Below are 19,388 nucleotides of genomic sequence, written 5' to 3'. Positions count from 1 at the left end.
TAAAAAACAATTAGGGGAAAAGATAAAATATATATTTTTCTTTCTGCGCTTACATGGTCCTATGGAGACCTATAAAAATAGAGCTAGACCCTGTTTTGCAGAAAGCTAGGGTATGAAGAGGATGGTCTGCATTTATTGATGGCATCTGCCAGTTGCCCTCTGCTCCTTTAGAAGATCTTGCTGGGAGGCAAGAAGAAGAGATTGGGGATTGCTCCTTAGAAACCACTTTGACAGAAGAGAAAGACTGGCAAGGAGATTCCTAAAAAGAATACACACAAAGTTAAGCGTATGTGCTTTTGCCAGATTGAGATTTAATTAAATCTAAGACACAAGTATGTCTGTAAAGCAACCAGAAGACAAAGGAAAGGAGGTTGACAATAATGTATAGTTACATTGACCAGCTAGAAGCAACAATTAGCTGGGGTCAAATTGTTCATTTCTTTAAGATAAAAGAAAGTATTGCCACTTATCTAGTCAGCATGGGTATGTCTACACTGCATGCTTATTTCAAAATAAGCTATTCCAGAAGAAATACTCCAAAAAATAGCTTATTTCAAAATAGCACGTCTATATTACTGGGAAGTCTCAAAATTAGTCTAAGGCAAGCTTCTCTAATGCGGACATGCTACCTCAATTTAGAGCCCTAGGAGGCACTGCACTGGGTAATAACTGGGGAGGATCTATTTCAAAATAGCAGCAATGGAGCATCCACACTACAATTATTTCAGAATAATTGTTATTCCTTGTGGAATTTAGTTTACAGAAGTCAGAATAAGCCTTCTGTTATTTCAAATTTATTTCTAAAATAATGGAATTGCTGTGTGGATGCTCGCAGTGTTATTTCAGAATAACAGTTGTTATTTCAATTTTTATTCTGAAATAATGCTGCTGTGTAGACACACCCTGTTACTTTTTTGCACCATAGGTATCACAATAGTAGATTTTCTGAAAAGATTTGAGATGGATAAGTTTTAAGGACTAGTTCAGAGATGACATTCCATGGAGAAATGAAAGGATATTATTTTACAGTCCAAAGTTTATGCTTCCTTATATAGAATAGATTTTATTTTCACTTAAGTTGAAACAACCTTGAAATATTTAGGTCCCCTCTCAGGCAACCGAGCAGTAAAAAATTTGCTAGAAATATGGGAGGTCTAGGATGAGACATGGCTTGCCATTCCCCTTTATATCCAAAAGAATCGAAGTGTGACTACAGTACACCAATTAATAGAAGTAGGCAGCCTTTGTACAGGTTTTGTGGTAGGCATTTAAGACATGCATTAAATAGATGAAAATTACATATATGATGCAAATAAAAGAGCCCTTTCAACACAGACTGAAACTGGGAAAGACACTAAACTCTCTCTCTTCAACAATTTGTATTATTTATTCTTATTGTGTGTGTGCACAGGAACACCAGTCATGGACTGAGACCCCCATATGCTAGGGGCAAGCAAAAAGACAGTCTCTGTTCAAAGAGCTTGCAACCTAAGGAAGCAATCCATTGCCCCTCACCTTCATCTAGCGTGTATTTTTCTGGCTGGCCAGAAGAGGGAAACAAAGCTTTATGGCTTGGGAAGATGGAAGGGAGACAGAAGGAACTACTGCAAAAGCATTCAGCGTGTTTGCTGACTCATCACCCAGGAATGTGGGGTTTAAAAGGATCAGTCTGTGCCTGAACCATCCCCTGTTCACATGGAGCAGGTTAGGTACCACGCATCCTTCCTCCCTATCCAGGTGATAGGTATATCAGGTTATTGGCTATATCTGCTGTGGACATTATGCTAGCGAATCCATTGAGTGGAGCTCGGAAGGAATTTTTCCCTTGCTACCATATTGGCCTAGGTGCAGTTGTTCTTTGAAAGTAAATCAAAGGAACAGAAGGATTTTCCCAGCATTGGTAATCCTCTTTCTACGAGGAAAAAGCCTTTTTCTGAAAGAGCCGTTTTGGAAAAAGGCATGTGTGGACCCGGAAGAGGGAGTTCTTTTGAAAGAAGAGGAAAGAGGAAAAAGCACAGGTGCCCTGGTGGCCACTCCGCTCATAATAATCACAGCTTAAATGCGAGATAGTGTCCATTTACTGTGAACGCTATCTTTCGAAAAAGCAGATTGCTTTTTCAATGTGCTTTTGTGTGTGGACGCTCTCTTTTGGAAGAAGTTTTTTTGGAAGATCTCTTCTGAAAAAAGGTTCTTCCAAAAGAAGTCTGCAGTCTAGACATAGCCACAGTGACTACAGTGGCACAGCTATAGCACTACATCTATGCTGCGGTAGTGTAGATGTAATCCACACACCTAGGCTACGTCTAAACTGGCATGATTTTGCGGAAATACTTTTAACGGAAAAGTTTTTCTGTTAAAAGTATTTCTGCAAAAGAGCATCTAGATTGGCAAGAATGCTTTTGCGCAAAAAGTGCTTTTGTGCAAAAGCATCCATGCCAATCTAGACATGCTTTTGCGCAAGAAAGCTCCGATGGCAATTTTAGCCATCGGGCTTTCTTGCACAAAAAATTAAGGTGCCTGTCTACACTGGCCCTCTTGCGCAAGAAGCACTGATTTTGTACATTACAAAGTCAGTGCTCTTGTGCAAATTCAAGCAACCAGTGTAGACAGCTGGTAAGTTTTTGTACCAAAGCGGCTGCTTTTGTGAAAATCTTGCCAGTCTAGACGCACCCCTAGTGTGGTTACTGAGTACTGCAAATGGCACCTAGACCACTGCAAAAGTTAAGATCAAAAGACCTCTACAGCATGGGCTGGGAGCCAGCTGGCTTTTAGCTAAGAAGATAGAGGCTTCTATAGTCAGCTCCCGAGGTCCCAGGTTCAAATCTTCCCTGGTGGTGGTTACATAGACACTTTCCGCATTGATGTAACAGTATAGGCTATCCACCTCCCTTAGAGGAAGTAACTGGTATGAAGAAAAAATTCCAACTGCAGCTCTTCAGGAGGTGTTAGGGTTGTTCCCCACTCTGGCACTCTGAGTGCAGAAGATGAGGGCCTGCAAAGAGCTCAATAGAAAAAAAAAAACCTTTGCCTCTATAGGCACTGGTTACAAAAAAACCCTTCCTCTCAGAATCACAATACACAGATTTTGTGGGATTGCTGCCATCATCAAGTGGTTTTTATCCCTAAAAAACAGGGGTGAATATTTGAATCCACCCCAAGAGTTACCCCAAGCTCTTCTGCCCCCAAAAAGCTTGAAACAAGAAAAGAGAAAAATAAGCTACAGTCTCTGGTAGCTGACTTCTCAGTCTGTGGCATGCAGATACACACAGACAGAAAGACCTTCAAGGACACCTTCTAGGACACACAAATCAAATCATCACCTTAAAAAATAATTTTTATTACAAAACCAATGATATACTTGATAAAGCATACTTGGTTGCTCGATGTTAAAGAGCAACTAAAGAAAACAAATTAAAACACAGAGGAAAAGTATCTGGGCACAATGCTAGATGGTAAATAGGGAGGGGAGGCATAGATTTACACAGAGCAGTTCACACTAAACCACAAAATAAAGAAAAAAATACCCTGAATGTGACTAAATTCACTTTTTCCCTTTACTTACTTCCAATCTCCTCTTTATTCAGTCCGCTTCCATGCCCCAAATTCCTTGGAGGCATGGTACTCCTTCCTGGGTTTAAATCATTCTGTCTCTCTCAATTCCTGATTTAACTTTCCCCCACAAAGAAAGCAGACAAGGAATCTTATAGAATTCAAATTTCATTCCTCTCTCTAGATTGGTTCTTCTGGCCCCTTGGCCAACAATTTTACTAGCTACCTGAGTTTAACCCCTTAGTCATCAGATGCTGGCCATTATAGGAGGTTAGGTCACATTTTTTAGTTCTTAAAAAAAAAAAAGAAGAAGACGAAGAAGAATACCCACCCAGTAAAATTTATCAAGAGATAGTAGAGTCTCAAATTATTTGCATTTTCTGTCACTCTCTAGAATAGGAAGAAATGCGCAGGTGTCATTTAGAAGCCAGGATAGCCATTCTCTTGAAATAAATAAATGAGCTAAAATCTGGAAGACTGTAGATCATACTGACACAAGTAATTAATTAACTGAGACAATGAAATACTGGTAAACGAACTATCTGCAGACTTAGCAGTCAATTGTAATTCACACTAACTGATCAATCTAATTTTATTCCAAGGAGACCCACAAATGTTACTCACATTAATTAAGGAAACTATTAAGTGTGGTTGTTTTGTAGTAGAGGAAGGCATCCATGAGCGTTCTTTGATGGGGTGACGCGGGAGGACATGAGGGGTCATATGCTCCAAATACTGAGGACAGCAGGGGCTAGCCACCAGCTAGCAGGGGGAGATGCAGGCAGAGGGAGCATAGCACATGAAGGAGAGATCCAGCACCCTCCCCTCCCCTCAACACACACACACACACTCCCCAGCAGAGGAAGTAGAGCAAGGCAACACTACTGTTTTGCTGTCCCAGCTGTACCACTGTTATACCAATAAAAGCAAGCAGGATCTTATGAGGGGGATAAGGCAAAAAGCCACATTTATTGTAAAGATAATAATAAAAAATAAAGAAAAGATAGAAGCAAACAACGTTGTTTAACTACTTAACCCTTATACATATAAACATTCATTCATCCATTCATTCAGGTTCTGTGTATTTGTTATAGTTACCAGCCTGGAAGTTGCTTGTGACAGAATACTGGCCAGGTATTCTGTACACAAGTGATGGTAGTGGGGAGTGAAGTCCTGATCAGATGCGCATCTGAAGCTCCTGGTAGGCTGGCAGCGGAACCTTGGACTCTAACTCCATAGTCTTTTAGTCCAGTTCTTATAGGAATTTCTTCCTATGCCAGTCTATGGAAATTGCTGCATCATGCTGATGTCTTCAGGGTGGCTGCCTGGTGCTCGTCAGTGATCTCATCGGGTGGACCTCCAGTACTTGGTTTTCTCCACTTCACACCTTTTGGTTGCACTGGCACCTGACGCCTTCTTCAGCCCTTTGTTGCTGTATTCTCAGGCTGGCACCTCTCAGAACCATTCACTCATCATCCAAGCACTCTCTCTCTTACATACATTCCCTAATCAATGTTTCCCATACAGTACTTCATATAATAACAATTTTACATATTCAAGAGCAGCCTCTTGCATAAGCTTGAGCATGCCGTGGGACACGGGGGGAAGGGGGGAGAAGCTATTTATGGCTACATAGTCCTAATATTTTATTCCTAACATATTATATTCTAGAGGGGAAATAATTATAAATCTAAACATTTAACAATCTTAACAAATAATAATAATAAAAAATAATCTAAACACTTTAAGTTGTGAGGAACAAATTATGGGGAGTCACTTCCACTTGGGGGAATCATTTTTAATACATTGATATGTTATCCCTACACCACTCTGGGGGACACTATAGGCCTCCCCACAGTCCCCAGCAGGAAGCGGAGCTACACAGCAGCTGGAGGAGCAAAGCAGCTGGTCCCACCTTGCTCTGCTTTCCCCGCTGCTGCTGCTGAGCCCTGATACCAGCACGGGCTCCTCTAGTTCCTAGGGCCACCTTGGTTGGGGGAATAGGTCAACTGGAGGCAAAGCAAAAGTGGGGAAGAGGCAGGGAGAGGGTGGATTAAGGATGGGGAGGGGAAGAGCAGAAGCAGGAAGAGGTAAGGCCTAGTGTCGAGGGGGATTGTTGCAGTCCTTCCCAGACTGGAGCAGGTCATATGGCCGGAGGCTCCCCGGGTCTCCTCTGACCTCTAGTCTTCGAGATTATTTTTTCACAGAATTAGAAAACAATAATTTTAGCCATTAGTTTACTATTTTAAGTGAAAACCTTTTCCTGTTCTGCTGATGTATTCTTCTGTTTGATCACATCTTGTACAGCCTTTTTATAGAATCATAGAATAGTAGGACTGGAAGGGACCTCGACAGGTCATTGAATCCAGTCCTCTGCCCTCATGGCAGGACCAAGTACTGTCTAGAGTATCTCTGATAGACATTTATCTAATCTGCTCTTAAATATCTCCAGAGATGGAGATTCCACAACCTCCCTAGGCAACTTATTCCAGTGTTTAACCACCCTGACAGTTAGGAAGTTTTTCCTAATGTCCAAGCTTTTCAATAAGGAACATACAGGTCCGGTTATCTTTTATCACCTTGTTTGTTTTCTCTGTCCATTGAATGTCCTGCAATAACTATCAGAATCTCCAGAGAGTAAGGTTATCACAATTCATGAGAACGAATGCAAAACAGTTCTTTTTCACAGATGTATATCCTGTAATGTCTTAAAGAAGTATCAGAGGCCCTCACCATGATAGATCCACTTTTTGGCATGATCTGGTAGCATAGAGGGACCAAAAAGCTACTCGATCTCCCAGATAAAGATTCTCAAGTTATGGGGAAGCTTTGAAATCCCCATTTAGCAATAGGCTGCTCAGGAAACATAGAAGGAAGGAAACTAGCCATGGCTAAAAAGTCTGTGCGTCATTGATCCCTGGCTATGGCTCCTTGTGCTGTAAATTAGAGCAGTTCTGGGTCTGATACAGAACCAGCTTTATAATTGGGACATTTTAAGAACTGCATGCTACACATTTTAAGAACATAAGTTCAGCTCATGTTTGTAGTTGTACATGTTACATGTGCATATGCTATACATTAATGTAACTGATATGTGAGTTATGTTACATTACACGACATCTTTTGGGTAAATACCATGGCAACAGTGCACCAGAAGGTACTGGCATGCTCTTATGGTCATAGTGCTTATCTGGATTTATATACGTATCTTCAAGATATACATTTCGTAGCTACTTATAAAAGGAGAAAAGTCCATGAGTGGAGAAAATCCAATTGTATGATACGCTCAGAGAGTGCCTAATCCAAATAGTTAAGCTATGTCTCCTGAGCAATTTCTTTGCTAAAAAAATGTTAAAATGGTTACTCCATGTTTTGTACTCTGAACCCAACATCTTAAAATATCACTTAAAGATAATATCAGAAAACATGAATGTCCCTATGAAAGCAAATGCAGCACTTTATGCTGTACAGACTTTAGTTTTTCTCCCATTTCTAACAGGGTGACTCAAGAACTATATTTAAGATGCTCTAAATATGATTATTGTTCACCCTAACTCATTATATGCACTGCTTTGGGATACTGATTACTCATTTCACTTTCCTAGCTAGCCAGCTTATGCAAGCATATAACCCTTCAGTGTACATTTTTGGGGATAATCATATGTTAACTTTCTAGCTTGAATTTAAGACTATGGTACATAAACCCTATTGTGAGCTAAACCCTGTTGTAAATCTATTGCTGGTACCAGACAAACAAACAACAAACAAACACGAAACCCATGTTACAACTGTAGTAATATAAATTCTAAACAACCTTTAACCTACAGAAGACATCACATTAGATTAATACCATCACAAAAAGCATCTATAAATAATCTCAGAAGAATCAATTTTTACTCTTATAATTTTTATGGAAAAGATCAATGTTCATATTTGAGCTTTTTTCCATTTTTATTGACTGAAATTTTCATAATTGTGAGAAATTATGGGAGGCGAAATCACAGGTGGTCAGGTAATAATTTAATGACTGTCAACACTAAGATTAAAACAGTTAAAATGTTATAACCATTAAAATACAAATTGTCAACATAATATGCTGACCTATGCTATATGCCAAAGCAAAATAAATAGCCTTAAATCAAACTTTAATAAGATCCCAAGCAGCTTTCTTCTTACTTTACTTATCTGCAAATTTCAATTATTATTAACATATTTTTTCATCCATTTGTCTGTGGTGAATCAATGCTTCTATTGACAAAAATTTGAGCTATCCAAGCCTATTTATACATTCTGTGGTGTAAATATGAATATATTAGAATTTTAATAAATAATAAATCAATGTAATATCATTTTAGATACTGGAGGAGCTGAAATTGTTTTCTAGTAAGTCAATCAATTTCTCAAAATATTAGTAGCATATGGTGTCTAGGTTTATAATGAATGCTAGATGGCTATAAGGGGAAATGGCTTATTTAAACTTTTTTAATTATTACAGTAAATATTTTAATATGTCAAATGAAATTTTCATGTATAATGAGTGCCTGTTTTCTCATATATAATTTTGTATGCTATGATTCCCATGTAATGCATTTGATCAGGACCTGTCATTTTCTTCATATGTATATGTTATAGACAGGACAAAATCATGACCTCCATTGCAAAAGATGAGCATGAATGGCTCCAATCTTCAGTATCTTACACGTGCTTAACTTTACACATGTGAATACCCATGTTGCATGTGAGTAATCGGGGACAATTTTTAGGGGCGGGGGTGCTGAGAAACACTGAATCAAACAGTAAACTCTCTATATACCGGAAACTACTTCAGGACAATGGGGGCTGCAGCACCTGCCACACCCGTATTCCCAGCATGGATGCCAGTAATTCCATTTTGCTTACAGATGAAGTTAAGTATATGCATTAAGTCTCTGTAGAATTGGAGCTTTGTTTATTTTGCTCATATGTTTAGCATTACATAGCCTATCCCTACGTATAAAATGCTTAATTGTATGTTTAATTATTATCACTTAAGCATGTGCTTTGGTTACTGCATTGGGACGTACAAAGGGAGGAGACTGCTTCATGGTGCCCTTCATTATGTGCAAATTTCAATCAAAATTTGAGCTTAAAAATTGAGCTTAAAAATAAGCTTAAAAATTAACATTAATCTTTTCCATGAAAATTATAAAAGAGTAAAAATTATTTATAGACATTTTTGTGGTATTACTAATCTGATATGGTGCTTTCTGTAGGGTAAGCATTTTTTTAGAGTTTATAATTCTACATCTGTAATATGGGTTTTGTTGATACAATCAACAGATTTATAACAGGCTTTTTGCTCAAAAAAGGTATAATGCCAACAATAAGAGTTCTTTGAATGCACTCTGAGTGTTTCCTGTGGCCATGGTGCTATAACCATACAGAAATGCAGACAGCTGCAACACCATTTGCTGTACTCAGCTCTTAAGCCACAAGTTTTCGATCCTGCAGTAGGGCTGTGAGAAAGGAAAATGGAATACATGAAAAAAAAATAATATTATATGCTATTTCTAATCATTCAGCTTCTTTTTATATCTTTATATTTTTGGCCTGATATACCTGATATTTCTGGTCTCTACTTGCTATATCTATACCTTGAAAGTAGGAATAAGAGATCCTCCGGAAAAGGGCTTATTTTCCGGAGAATCAAGTCTAGACTGGCGCTTTTCTCCGGCTTATCCCCAAGCCGGAAAAAAGCGGCAGCCATGTAAATGCAAATGTAAATTCTGAAGTCTACATTAGCATCCCTTTTCCGGAAAGGGGTGCCAATGTAGACACAGCCAGTGATTTTAGTTCCCAGAGATTTCAGCTCTTGGCCCAAACACAGTCCAGCCACAAGAGATTCAAGCATCCACTTGAGTACATTTAAAATAATAAAAGAGAAAACTTGTGGAGTCTGTTCTAGTTCTATCATTAGAACAGAGTAGAGAGGGTGGAAGAAAGAGGTTGAACCACTCTTAGAGCTCATACCTGGAGGACATGCATCCTGCCCTCCCCCTCTCACTTCACAGACTTTGGCGTCCATCCGAGGTTATTTACAGTGACACTCTCTCTTCTTTGAACTGGGTTAAACATAGTCTGACTTTTCTGCATCCCCCCAGTAACTGCAAGCATTGGTGGGCATATCTCACCATTCCTGCATTTCATGTTATCACGGTTTGTGACCCCACAACAGCAAAATTGGTTATAATGGGCAAAACACCATTCTAACAATTGGCTCTCTAACAGGCCTAAGCAAACTGTGTGAACTGTATTTACATGCACACGCCCAGAATCTCATTCTTTAACTGAGAATGTTTCCCTCTTTTGTGCCAGGTTAAACACAGACCATCTTCTTTTGTATTCCCCCAGTAATAACAGACATTGCAATTAGTATGAACACAATTTGTGACCTGACACCAACCAAGTTGATTACAATGAGCAAAATAGTGTTGTACCAGCCGAATTATCTAACACATTTATGCAAAGCAGGGATAAACTGTATTTACATAAACACACCCAGAATTTCTTTCCCATTCCAGCTGTAATGGAAGCATTAATTCAGACCATGTTATATCAGCATGTAACACATTAAAACCAGTGACTGCAAGCACATCACTCTTCCTTTTATTGCTATATTTTTCCTCCTTGATTTTCAGGTATTACTGGCATGAAGAAATGCAAAGGTGAATGAAAATAAAAGTAACCAAAGAAGATTCAGCCCACCTCAAGCCCGTCCCCAAACAACAACAAAACAAATTCAATCAAACAAAAAAAAAACACTTTTGGTTTGGTTTGTGAGATACATTTAGTATGAGTACTTGTATTAGAGAAACCAGTTTACACTTCCTGGGTTTGTTTCAATGACATAAGTTGTATTGGTGTAACTATATCAAATAAACTCCTGCAAATTATGTCCAGAAGTCTGCTTGAGCCTAATTTTGAACCCTTATTTGAATCAGACGGCCATGTCTACACTACAGGTAAGTCTGAAGCAGCTGCAGTTGATCTTTCAGGGTTCAAATTAGAGGGTATAGTGAAAACATGCTAATTCAAACTGAGAGGGCGCTCTTGTCCATGACGGTAGTTAATGCTTCTATAAGGAGTAAGGGAATTCGAAGAGAGAGTGTACTCTTCTCAACTTCTCACATCTGCTCCAAAATTTAAGTTAAGATACTTTGACTTAAGCTACACATAGCTGAAGTTGCATATTTTAATTTGACCTTATCCCATACTATAGACCAGGCCTACTAGTCCACAGCCAATCTGAATATAAAATTTGTTTAAATCTATTTAATGTAATTCAGAAATTTGCTGATGATAACTAAAGCTCTTTAAGGAGAATTAAACTGAGGCTATGTAGGAGGCTGACACCAATTTAACTGGATGAATTTTGCTACACCAATGCCCCTTATTTCATGTAGTCCAGGCATTAGTGGTAAAATCTGGTAAAATCTTTCGCTATTCTGAAGCTCAGAAGAAAAGTAAGAATACTTGTTCCACATTACAAATCTAGTACACTTTAATGTCTATATGGATTTCATCTCACTGCAGCACTATAACTTCATGTACTGTCTACACTGATATCAAGGCCCAATATTCTTGCTAATATTTGTATAGTTGAGAAATAACCATTCCCCTCCTCAAATTCCTATTTTCTAACGTTTCCTATCCTTCCCTCTTTCTTCTTTTTCTTCACCTTTATTTGCATTGGCTAACATTTGAATAGATTGGAAGTGTGTACTTTTTTACTCTACCGTTAGGTTAATATATCATCTGGTTCCTATATTGTGCTTTGGTTCAAGCATGTTTTAAAAAATAGCAATAGAAAATCTATGACAAAAAAGTACATGGTATCAAATGTTGCTTTTGGATATTGTCAAGTCAGTCGGCCTCCAGTGCACTTTATGGGTGTTTTCATAATGGTAGCATTCAGCTTGTGTAGATGAGTCTCTTGAGGTTCAACAAAGGTTTCTGACTGATAGACGGTAGCTCACCATTACCGGGGCATCCAGACAGATTTGGAATCAATTCAATCTCACAAGTTATACTGATGTCAAAGTACTATGCCTACAGTGATTTAAAGAAAAAATGTTTCTGTTTGTGGTTTCACATGGAGTTTCTCTGTCTGCTGAGCAAGCACTGCTATGAAAGTGCCATTTTTTCATAACCCAGCAACATTTTCTCCAGGGACAGCAGTGGCAGTACTGGCTACCATCTGATGAACACATTAGTAATAAACCACATCAAAGCCAGCTCTCATTTAGTAACTAACAAAAACTAGAAAACCTGTTGTAAACACTATAGAGATATGTTTATGAAAAATTGTGCTTTGGAGTCACTGCCTCATAAGAGACAGTGTTGCAAATAGGGGAATTTGAAGATGTGCCCTGGAGGTACGTGTTGGGAACCACACATAACCATGACAGACATTTTCCAATTCAAGTTATTAAAGTTTTATTCCTTTGTTGTTTGTTTGTTATTTATTGATCCTCAAGATCATTATATAGCATCAAAAGTGAATGAGAAAGATACTAGTCATTTTGAAGAGAACTCCTGTGTTTGCAACTAAAAGCAGACAAAGGGAGATACCAGAGAAGCACACCAGAGATATCAGAGAAGTTCCAGACACAGAGGTTTTTGCATGTATCAAGCACAACTGTAGCTTGATTAGCTTAAGAAGTGGGGAGGGAGGGAGACAAAAATGGATGTGTTGCAATCTCCTTCCAGTCTTCAATTGCCAGGCAATGTTTCAGAGAACTGTAAAATATTCAGAAAGAGATTTGAATTGTAGTTAGCAGCCATGGGGCAGAGAAAAAATTATTAAGTGAAATCATCTATCTTTATGCACATTGGATATTTATAAAAACTGTAAGGTTGAAGAAGGTGAAAGCATGAACTTAAATAAAAAGGAATGAACCCTTTCAATGGCACATTTTTTACATGCATGAAAAAAATGATTATACACTTCCATGACAAAACTGATGGGAACATGTCATAGAATTAAGGAAACTCAGTAAAACATGTGACTTTCAATGAGTTAACGGAGTTTCTGGTCAAAGACAGAATCATTTGTGTAGTCCTCTGGTACTTTAGGGTACATCTACACTACAGAGAAAGATTGAAGCTGCCACTGTCAGTCTTCCAGGGTTCGAATCAGCCGTCTAATTAAGGCAGCTAATTCAAAGCGAGAGGGACACTCTGGTCAATCCCAGTAACCCTGCTTTCATGGGGTATGTCTACACTTGGCCCCTAATTTGGACTAGGGTGGCAAATGAAGCATACCAAAGTTGCTAATGAAGCGCAGGATTAAAATTTCCCGTGCTTGATTAGCATATTCGCAGCCGGTAGCCATTTTTAAATGACGGTTGCCCGATTTAACTTGCAAAGAGGAGTAACAGTTAATTTGAGGGAAGGGTTTTGGATCGGACTACTACAGCTACACGCAGCAAGTTAAATCAGGTGACTGGTATTTTAAAATGGTGACCAGCTGCGAATATGCTAATCAAGCACGGGATATTTAAATCCCGCGCTTCATTAGCAACTTCAGTATTCTTCATGTGCCTCCCTAGTCCAAACTAGGGGGTAATTGTAGACATACCCATGAGGAGTAAGGGAAGCTGAAGAAAGTGTGCACTTCCTTTGACTTCCTGCAGTGTAGACAGTGCCAAAAGCCGAGTTAGCTACTTTGACTTCAGCTACTCAATATATATCAAAAATATATACTATAATGAGCTTTTGCAAGTAAAACTCACTTTATCAGGTGGGTTTTACCCACAGAACCTCATGATACAATATAATTTTATTAGTCTCTAATGCGACACTGGACTACACATTGTTTTTAAAGTTACGTACTAACACGGCTACCCTTCTGGGAATCACTTGTGGAATTAAAGATGGTGTGTTAAGAGAGAGACTGCACCATGAAGGAGATTTAACCTGAGAAAAAAAGCTCTCCAAATAAGCAGGACAGCAGAAACTATGAAAGCACAACCAAACAGCTGAATTAATCAAAAATGGATATCCATGCACAAAGCACTAAAAAATGTGGCCAAAAAAAGGTCAAATCAGAAAGTGGAGCCACTTACCATGAAAACCACTGTTAGGGGAAGGCAGGGTACGGACAGTCATATGAAGGTATGGATCACAACATTGTCCAAAACAATGTGTTGCTTTAGGAAATGCTGTCATAAATGTGGGGGAAATGATCATTTTGCAAAATGCTGCAGAATGCAGATGCAGAAAAGTCAAGTGAATGCAATTAAAACCAATCTGGTTGAGTTTTTCATAGGTATACTGGGATCTACCAAGCCTAGAGGATACTGCTTAGGACAGAGAATGGAACAGTTATTCCAATGAAACTAGAACAGAAACTCAGGCTAATACTCTGAATAAGACTATGAGAGACTGAAAATAAGTTCAAAACTGGGACCAACAAAAATAAAAGTAACAGGTTATTCTGAAGCAAATGTCCCTATAAAGTGGATGTATCTTGCTATCCTCAGCCATAAAAACACCATGTACCAGTTCCATTTCACTGCAGTGCCAAATGAGATACAGGATGCACCTCTAAAATTCATGACTCTCTGGTCTGGCAACATCTGTAGTCCAGAAGGACTATGGTTATTGGTGGACTAGAGAGCCCCAGCTGGCTTGGTTCAGAGGCTGCGCTGGTGGCGAGGAGCACAGCACTATCAGTAGTAAAGCTGACACTCGAAGTAGTAAAGCCCGCACTCGAAGCCCCAGCAACAGTGGGACTGGCACAGTGGGGAGTGTAGTCACTGTCCAAGAATACCAACCTATTGGGAGTACGGACATGAACTTACTGTGATAGATACGTTGATTTTCAGAGGCGGCAAGGTTATAATCCCAATGAGCCTCTGAAAAGAAATGTTATAGAAGATCCACAAGGATCATTTAGGAATTGAGAAGGGCAAGCAATGAGCATGAGAAGTACTGTTTTGACCATGGATCAATTATGAAACTGCTTTTCATGCTTGAAATACAAACCATGCCAACAGGCAGAGCCAATGAGACCTAAACCAGTTTGTTAAAGGCTTTATGAGATGGTCAGCACTGACTCATTTAACTGGCCATCAGAAGATTATTTAATAGTTACAGAATATTATTCTCTGCATCCAAAAATTTCCACACTCAATAGTTCTAATAATAAGTCAATGATAGCCAGCACGAAGGGAATATTCTCCAGGCGTGGAATTCCAGATGAAGTCTCTAGTGACAATAGGTAATAATATTCCAGTGCAAATTGTAGGCAATTTGCCTTAGTTTGGGATTTTCATCACAAAAAATCAAGTTTAAATTACCCCCAATTAAATGGATTTGTGGAAAAGTGTATATAGACAGTAAAGAACTTTATGAGAAAGATTTTTGACCATGGGGTTGTTTTCTATCCATCTTTACTGGTTTATAAAATTAATACCTGGAGAATGGCTTTTCTCCAGCTCAGCTGTTAATGGTAAGAATGATCAGATTTAATTTACCGATAACACTCTGAAATCTCATAAGAATGCAGATATAGGGAAAACGAAAGAAAATCAGAAACGGAAGAAAAAATATTATTTTTATGAAAGACCCTGTGATCTACCATCTCTTACCCCAGGTGATAGAATGTGCCTGAAGAATCAAACCTTTAATATTTGGGGACAAAGAAGAACTTCATCTAAGGTTTTATGTAGTCCAGACAGGTCAGGGAACAAATTTTGATGTAAACAAAGGGATCTATGAATAATCCCAGAAAGTTACAGCACATAGATAACTGATGTGGACTCTGGAATTTTCCATCTGCTGGATGCTTTCTCAGCAATGCAAAAGGAGAAACTATCAATAAGAGGAGAACCACTCAGACGCTAATGCAAGATTGATATTGAGAAAATCAGAGCAGGAGATTAAATATCCTGAAAGACTCACAGAGACTTGGTAATCTGCCCAGAGAAGGGTATTTGAGGAAAGTGAATGACAAAGACTCATTCTAGAGTGATGTGCTGGTAACCTCTCATCTCCAGGTAGTTGACACATTGGGTGCATCTAGAATGGCGAGATTTTGCGCAAAAGCAGGTGCTTTTGAGCAAAAACTTGCCAACTGTCTACACTGGCCGCTTGAATTTGCGCAAGAACACTGACGTTCTAATGTAAGAATTCAATGCTTCTTGTGCAAATACTTTGATGCTCCCACTCAGGGATAAGCCCTCTTGCATGAGAATACTTGCTCAAGAGGGCCAGTGTAGACAGGCACCTTAATTTTTTGTGCAAGAAAGCCCGATGGCTAAAATGGCCATCGGAGCTTTCTTGTGCAAAAGCGCATCTATACTGGGCATGGTTACTTTTGTGCAAAAGCACTTTTTGCACAAAAGCATCCGTGCCAATCTAGACGCTCTTTTGCGGAAATAGTTTTAAAGGAAAATGTTTCTGTTAAAAGTATTTCTGCAAAATCATGCCAGTCTAGATGCAGCCATTGAGTTTATGGAAATGTACTAGATGGATTGAGAATGTAATGCATGTGTGATTAGACCAGGGTTCGGCAGTAATTTTTGATGGGGAGGCATTCCAAGAAAGTAGTTGAGGGCCTCACTCTTCCATGATATTAATGGAGGAGGTATGGGGCCTGGGATGGAGATTGACTGCAGAAATGAGCTTGGGGTAAGGGAGGGATTTGCGTGAAGTAGGCAGTTGTGATGTGGTACACTGAACTGGGATGTAGGGAGTTGGATTGTGACCCAGGGCAGGGAACTGGGATACAGGAAGGGGTGCAGGGATTTGGGTTGTGAACTAGGGCAGGATGGGACTGTGATTTGAGGCAAGGAATTGAGGTGTTGGATCTGGAAGGGAGTATGGGTGCAGGAGGGGAGCAGAGGATTTGGGAATGTAGTGTGTGGGGGGGTCAGGAGTGGAAGCAAAGCATTGGGGAAAGGAAGAGCTAGGGTGCCACAGGCAGGCTCTGGCCAGGAGACTCACCAGCCAGCAGCCCGTTCCTGAATCAGACTCCCTGCCTGCCTCACCACCACACATGCTGCAGCCATGTGCTCTGTGAATAACTACAAGCCCCTTGTGCTTTGTGGCTGCCTGTTATTGAAACAGGCAGCTCCCATTGGCCAGTTTCTGGATAGAAGCCAGACAATGGGATTGTGCTGGGGGTGAGAGCAGCTCCTAAAGCTTTTCCCCTTCCTCTCCAGGTTCAGTGTTTAAAGTGAAACAGCACTGCAGCTGCATTGCTGAGCGGCATGTAGGTAGGGAGAGGCAATCAAGGTGTCTGGCTGGGGACCTCCCTGTCCTGATGGGCCGAATCTTGCCTGTAGGCCATATTTTGCCCAGGCCTGGATTAGACAGTAGTTGTATATGGGTATATAAGAGTTAATTCATCTTTCTTTGAGGAAAGATATAGTGATATGTTTCTGAACAATTGTGATTTGGAGATGCTTCCTCATAAGGAACTGTGTTGCAAGTGTAGGATTTTGGAGATTGCCCTGGAGGTGGGCAGGGGTTGAGAACACCATAGAGCTTTGTGCAGCCGGTCACGGTAGAGACTCTCCAAATTGTTTTATCCAATCTCTATTCCTTTCCCATTCACTGGTTTGTTATTTAGTGAGAACAAAATCATTTGAAGTGTAAAAATAAAAGTGAAATTAATATCTAGCTCTAGTTAGCTACAGCTCCAAGTGTATGTATGGGGGGGAGCAGGCAGTAGAGAGTCACAATGCTCCAGGGGAAGCCCTAAGAAAGATTATATCTTAAAAGCACAATCCTCAGAGCTACATGCTGTGCATTCATTTCTGAGTAGACTAGGCTTCACACTTCATGGCCTGCCAGGTCTACAAATATTGTAAAGGAAGGATGATAATTGCTGGCCTGAGTGTGTTGGATGGAACTAGCTTGACAAAGGAACTGCTATTGTTCCTGGCCCTTGTGCAAAGTACTCCAGGGTGATGGAAGGCTTGCAACCCTTTAGCCTGCTGCACAGTGATGATCCTAAAGAATACACAGTAAGATGGGTAAAATAATTCACTTTTGCGTTCCTATGGGGAAAAAAGTAAGCCAAACCTAACTATTTAAGACTGAGGCTCTATTTAGATTGAAGAATTATATATCTAAAGATTCTTGTAGACACAACAATCTGTTGTCAGAACAGCAAATAATCTGAGCCAAAATGCCATTTTTTAAATTTTTCACCAAATCTGGATTTTTATCACAGCAATATGAGATATGTCGCCCAAAAAACAAAGAACACACCCTGTCCCCAGAGGTCCAAAAAATATCAAGAGTTACTTTTAAGCAGTATCCTTATAATTAACCAACCATTAGTGACATGGGAAATGATAAAGAAATCAGCAGCATGACAGCTTTTTAACATTATCTTGTAAATATGTTTGGAGCTAGCTGAGTTCAGCTGAATGCAACATTTACCTCAAAAGTGTCTTTCATGAGGGCAGTGGAGGGAGAAACACTGGCAAATGGGAACATCACTGCTGAAATGTCACTGAGAAGATGAACAGTACGATAGCTCCAATGGGAAGAAGCAATGAGAACTAAAAATTGAGGTGAACAAGAGGCTAAGGGTAATATAACATGGATGAAATATAAACGCAATAAAAGACAGTCCTATTTTTGAATGAGAGAGACTGTTCATTTTTGTGTTTCTTGGTCCACTTGAAATCAGAGCGTATTAATCTTATGAGATTTCCTCTCCAGTTTTCAGACTAAAGACATTAAAGTAAAATTTAAAAAAGTTTCATATAAGCATCTGATATTTAGCTAAAATGAAGGAAACCTTCTGAGGTTCTCCCACAACCAGTTACAACTGTTCATGGTTTCCAGAAAGCCTTTCGTCAAGCTAAAACAAAATGCAGGACTATGTAGCACTTTAAAGACTAAGAAGATGGTTTATTAGATGATGAGCTTTCGTGGGCCAGACCCACTTCCTCAAATCAAATAGTGGAAGAAAATAGTCACAGCCATATATACCAAAGGATACAATTTAAAAAAATGAACACATATGAAAAGGACAAATCACATTTCGGAACAGAAGCGGGATACGGGGGGGGGGGGAGGGGAAGGACTAACATGGCTACATTTCTATCACTTTTCATCAAGCTAGTGTGTTTGTTCAATGATGCCTTGTGTGTTCTTGGGAATTCTCTTTTCTATAACTGTATGCAGTTGTGTACCCACACATAATTTGTATCACAAGAAACTGAAATGAATGCAACCAAATTCTATTCCTATTTACATTGGTGCAAATGTTAAATATCCCTGATAAGTTTATCTGAGTAAATTCAGATTTTATTCAGGGTAAAAGAGTAGAAGAGGGCTCATTGGGTGTGTCTAAACTACATGGCTCCATCGATGGAGCCATGTAGATTAGGGTTGTAGGCAAAGGGAAATGAAGCCGCGATTTAAATAAAAGCCCTTTTATCGACCTCCCTGTTATACCTCGTAGGATGAGGTTTACCGGGGAGGTCGATAAACGGCTTTCATGTTGGCAGGGGAGCGTCCAGACTAGTGCGCTGAGCCGACAAACAGCTGATTAGGTGTTTGTCGGCTCAGCGTGGCAGCCATTTAAATTTAAATGAAGACGCGATTATTTAAATCGCGGCTTCATTTCCCTTTGCTGAACAAACAAATCTACGTGGTTCTGTCGACGGAGCCATGTAGTTTAGATGTACCCATTGTGTTCATGTTAGTTAAACAGTCAATTCTACTTTCCTCAAACAGTTGAGCAATTTGAGTTTGTTGGGAAAATTTCATCATGGAAAGCATATTTCAAATACATTTCTGCAACAAAATGTTTCATTTGAAGATGCAAGAAC

Source organism: Pelodiscus sinensis, chromosome 1 (assembly GCF_052426305.1).
Source record: "Pelodiscus sinensis isolate ZL-2025 chromosome 1, ASM5242630v1, whole genome shotgun sequence".
Classification (NCBI taxonomy): domain Eukaryota; kingdom Metazoa; phylum Chordata; order Testudines; family Trionychidae; genus Pelodiscus; species Pelodiscus sinensis.
This window is presented reverse-complemented; position numbering follows the sequence as displayed.